The following is a 5920-nucleotide window of genomic DNA, read 5'->3' as shown; positions in this document are numbered from 1 at the left end:
TCTCACATCACACATGAAAGAAGTGGTTCAGGGAACTATAAAGGGTAAAATTTTGGCTCAACCACCGACTGAATATGTGACCGACCTTGGGCAAATCCTGTAACTGGGCCTCAACTCCTCATCTGATAAAAAAGGAAAATTATGGTGCTGTTGAGGCGCCAATGAAAGACCGAGTGCTTCATCGGGTGCAGGTACAGCAGGCGCTTAATAAATGTTCATTGCTTTTTTCTTAGCATAATCTCATTGAAATCGTGTTTTCTGCACTGTGTTAGTCACATCACAGAAAGACACTTCAAGCTAGTTTTCTAGACTAATATTTTCCCGTGTGGTTGTCAACGCTTTTCCCCAGGGTGAACTAATGGCCCAATAAGCCCTGTGACCATATAATTTAAATCCTATTAAAATTTGACAGAGATAGTGAAAGAGAACCAGATTCAAAATGCACACGTTCTCGGTTCCAAGTCTGGTAATAATTAGTTGTCAGTCCTTAAGCCGTTTGCTTCTTCTCTTTAATACTCCCCTTACCCAGACAAAGGAAAGGAGTTTAAATCACTTTTCCTGATCCTTCCAGAATTAAAATTTAAATTCTCTGAAGTGTCAGGATCTGCAGACGATAACTACACTGATTTGTCAAATAGAGATCGTTAACGCAGAGAATGTATATACTAAAAAGATTACCTATGCGAGACCACATTGTCTTTAATAATAAAAACAAAATCCTGTAATTAGAAACTTAAATAGTGCCTACATCGCTAAAAACAACTAGCAAACCACAGGAATGCGTCCGTGAAACTTGTTCATGGAGCCGCTCGTGTTATGCGGTGATGCCCGCTGGGGCAGCGAGGGGGGGGGGGGCAGCTGATGTCAACGGGATCCCCAGACCACTTCTGACCTTAGCCTGGGGAACAAGACATCCAAATTCCTGGGGGCGCCCAGGTGACTCAGTCCATTCAGTGCCGGACTCTCGATTTCAGCTCAGGTCATGATCTCAGGGTCATGGGATCGAGCCCCACAGCAGGCTTGGCACTGGACATGGAGCCTGCGGGATTCTCTTTCTCACCCTCTCCCTTGCCTTGCTCCCCACACATACACACTCCCTCTCCCTCCCTCTTAGAAGCAAGAAAACAAAACAAAACAAAACAATCCAAATTCCCATTTCATGCACCAGCGTGCTCTGAGCTCCACACCAGGGAGGTTGCATTGGTAGTTTGAAGTCAAACAGTATTTACACCATAGAAATTGGCAAAAGGGATAAATCACAAGCTTTTAGCTCCACCCTCTCATCGCCAGCTGATTACGAAACATTTACCAACAGACCTTACATTAGGTGTTGTTTGTTTTTTTTTTTTTAGGAATTTATTTATTTATTCATGAGAGACACACAGAGAGAGGCAGAGACACAGGCAAAGGGAGAAGCAGGCTCCATGCGGGGAGCCCAACGCGGGACTCAATCCCGGGAGCCCCAGGTCACGGTCTGAGCCGAAGGCAGATGCTCAACCTCTGAGCCCCCCAGGTATCCTTTATTAGGTATTTAGTTAGATTCAACTAAACCCCAAAATTTCAAACAAAACTTGGACCTAATTTTGAATTAATCTTCTAATTTGTAGGATCCTTTACAGAGACTGAGCACCCAGATGAAGTAGAACTTATTCTACTATCATTTAAAAATATATCTGTAGATATACATATGTGCATGTGTGTCTGCAAATGTGTGTGTGCATGTGCATACATGCACATATATTTAAAATTAATATTTCCTAGGAGAATAGAGGCCTGGTTCAATGTGAAAACCAGGATAAATAAATGATGTTTATCACAGAGCTTATTTATTTATTTATTTATTTATTTATTTATTTATTTATTTTTAAAGAGATTTTTATTTATTTATCCATGAGAGACACAGAGAGAGAGAGAGGCAGAGACACAGGCAGAGGGAGAAGCAGGCTCCATGCGGGGAGCCCGACGTGGGACTCGATCCCTATCACATGTCTTGCCTGGCCTTATGCTTAAATCTCTAAATTTCTCTCCTTTTCTTTCTTCCTTTTTTTTTATTCTCCTTCTTCCTGGAAGAATTTATGATCTATATCTGTATGTTAAATTGTGATGACTTTGATGTAAAAGTTAGCCTTTAAATGTGGACCAAATACATGAGCAGAGACAGAGCAGGGGTAGACAGATATTAGGTAAACAAGAGGAAAGCAGGGCTATAATATTAATAACAAAAAGATGTAAATTAAAGGTATTTAAAGGTTTCTTTAAAGCATTAAGCAAGATAAAGGCTATATAGTAGCCACAAACATGTATTCACCAGAAAACAATTATGGCAGGATTTAATACATTCCTTACAGAATTAAACCAATCTCATAGAAAAAATTAAATTAGGATATTCTGATCATAATCCAACAAAATTAAGAAAATATAATAAAAATAACAAAATAGTTTAACTGCTTAGAAACTAAAATAACCCATCTAATAAAATTAAAGATCAAATTAAAATGAAATCTATCTAGGAAGCAATCAAATAATATTTCATACCAAAACAGACATAAGGGCTCCTGGGTGGCTCAGTCGGTTAAGCATCTGCCTTCAACTCAGGTTATGATCCCAGGTCCTGGGATGGAGCACCACATCGGGCTCCCCTCTTTGCGGGGAGTCTGCTTCTCCCTCTCCCTCTGCCCCTCCTCCCTCGTGTTCTCTCTCTCTCAAATAAATAAATCGAATCTTTTAAGAAAAAATAATATATATAACTAAAGCAGTACTCTTTTATCTTATATTAGAAAAAAGCCTAAGAAAATAAATCAAAAAGAAATGTAGGAAGAATCAATAAATAATAGTGAAAGGGAATATAAGGGAAGGGAGAAGAAATGTGTGGGAAATATCAGAAATGGAGACAGATCATAAAGACTCCTAACTCTGAGAAACGAACTAGGGGTAGTGGAAGGGGAGGAGGGCGGGGGGTGGGGGTGACTGGATGATGGGCACTGAGGGGGGCACTTGACGGGATGAGCACTGGGTGTTATTCTGTATGTTGGTAAATTGAACACCAATAAAAAATTAATTTATTATAAAAAAAGTATCAATAAAGATAGAAGCATTGAATGAATAGAAATAAAAAAAACAAAAACAAAAAAAAGTAGAAAAAGTAAATAAATTCTACAGCTGATTCTTTGGTTTAACCATTTCATTAAAAAAATAGATAATCCCTTCATGGGCCTGATTAAGGAAAGACCAGAATAAAATATACAAAATCCGGGAAAGAAAAAACACACATAGAAGGGATTCTAAAAATAATAAATAGCATCAAACTGTGGCAATGATGATGAGACCTATGGAAAATTTAGTGAATATTCTAAAAAATATAAAAAAGACCAACATTTCCACATGAAGAACAAAAAAATTGAATATACTGAAAAAGTGAATTAAAAAAAGACTACCATTGAGAGGCACCTCGGACTCTTGGTTTCAGCTTAACTTGTGATCTCTGGGTCCTGAGATAGAGCTCTGTGGCAGGCTCCACACACAGCGCAGAGTCTGCTTGGGTTCTCTCTCCCCCTCCCTCTATCACTCCCCTCTACCCCTTTCTTAATAATAAATAAAGCCCAAAAAGGAAAAAAAAAAAACAATCATTGAAAAGGATCACAGAGCCAGGTGGCTTCAAAGCTAAGTCTTATTACTTATTTAATGTTGATTGTAATGTTACATATGTTTGCCTATAAAAAGATGAGAACCTTCCTAATTCACTCTATAAAGGTAGTATATCCTTAATGACAAAACTAGGTACTTAAAAACCCCTATAAACAAATATCATTCACGATTTTAAGAATTTTAAATTCTGAATAAAAGATTAACAAGTGAAATCTATAGCATTTCAAAAGAATAAGAAGATGATCAAATCAGATTCAAACCAAGAATGGACGTGTATATATACTATCTGAAAATACGGTATCATAGTTCACTACACACCCATTGACACTGCAAAGACGTCTTTTTACAATTCCATAGCTGTTCCTCTCAAAAGTTGTAAAGTAGGAATAAAAATTGGATACTTAATATAAATACTGGAAAAATAAAGATTTCTTTTCTTCCAGATAATGTGGCTGCATACACATAAAATTCAAGACAGAGAAAAAAAATTAGAATAAATAAAAGAATTTAGTAAGGTATTTATTATCATACAAGATAAACACAGAAAACCCATAACTGTTTTAAACATTGATATTAAGTAACTAAAAATGGATATCAGGGAAATGTTTAATTCATAATAGAGATAAGTTTATAAAATAGGAAAACATCCAATAAGAAATATTATTCAAGCCACGTAAAGAAATGATGAAATCTTACTGAAGGACATAAAACAAGTTCTGGACAAAGGTGAAAATATATCACTTTCTTGAATGCAGATTTAATAAGATAATCATCAATTTTTAAGAAATATATAATATAATACAATTGTGATTTAAATCTATTGGATTTGGGAAGAATGTGAATAATTTGGGAATTTGAGGGTTGAATAAAGCTATTTTAAAGTTCATATGGATAAATAAATAACCAAAGATAACAAAGAAAAGTTTTAAGTATGTGGAGTGGGGGAGAGGGAATATGACCTACCAGCTACGAAGATATACTATATAATCACTAGAACACTATAGTCAAAATAATAGACAAATTTAATGGAACAAAACAGAATTCTAGAAACAGATCTTAATTTATATGATAATTTAATAAATGACACAGTTGGTATTTCAATTTTGAGAGTAGAGGTTGGTTTATTAAATAAATGGTGCTGGCACAAATGGCTATCCATCTGGAAGAAAAGTCAGTTGGACTACCTCACACTATGTATAAACCTAACATTAAAGTAAATAAAGATTTTAATGTAAAAAATAAAGTATTAATAATAATGATTTAGAGTAAATTTTAGGAAAATACACAAATGACCTACAAGATAGATTGATCTGTTGACCAAAAAAAAGGAAAAAGTAGGAAAACTCAGAATGTATTTAGAATAGATTTACACATATATACATATAATTAACTCAGAAAAATATTTTTTTTAAGATTTATTTATTTTAGAGAGAGAGCTTGTGTGGGAGGGATGGGGCAGAGGGAGAAGGAGAGATAAACTCAAGCAGACCCCCATGTGGGGCTCTATCTCACAACCCGAGCTGACACCAAGAGTCCATGGCTTAACCAATTGAGCCACCCAGGTGCTTGTACGGAAAAGTTTTTTAAATATACAATTTAAAAATAGTATAAATAAATCAAGAGAAAAATGATACACTGAGGACCAATCCCCTTAATGCATATTATAAATGGAATTATCTGTAGACAAAGGCAACTATCCATAATAAACACAGTGCTTTATCAAATTGTTAATATAAAGAAAGACGTACAACACAAAATAAAGAAAAAGTGATTCACAAAACATAATCAAATGGCCACCACATATCTAAAAAGACGCTCAACCTCACTCCTAGGAAATGAAAGAAGTAACAACAAAATACCACCGCCTTCAGTGAGGAGAAACATCCAGCAGAGAAGTTGGTAAAAAAAAAAAAAAATTGAAAAGATAATTAAAATTTTTTTAAAAAAAGAAAACCAACTTCATTTTTGGGGGAAACGTAAATGGTTGCAGCCTTTCTGCAAAACAGTCTGACAATCATTCAATAAACATAAAGAAATACGTGTCCTTCAACCTAGCAATCCTATATTCAGGAATCTAGCTGCTAAAAATAAATGCATGGATAGATTAAAGATTCTTTTTAGTCAATCGTAGCAATGGTAATAGTAGCAAAGGAAAAAGAGAAAGAGGAATTCCATTAAAAGAGAGTGACTTCATGGGTGATGGAAATTAAGGAGGACACTTGGGATGCGCACTGGGTGATGCGGGGAACTGTCCAATCACTATGGTGTACACCCG

This window comes from Vulpes vulpes, chromosome 12 (assembly GCF_048418805.1).
Source record: "Vulpes vulpes isolate BD-2025 chromosome 12, VulVul3, whole genome shotgun sequence".
Lineage (NCBI taxonomy): Eukaryota > Metazoa > Chordata > Mammalia > Carnivora > Canidae > Vulpes > Vulpes vulpes.
Note: the sequence above shows the minus strand (reverse complement) of the source record.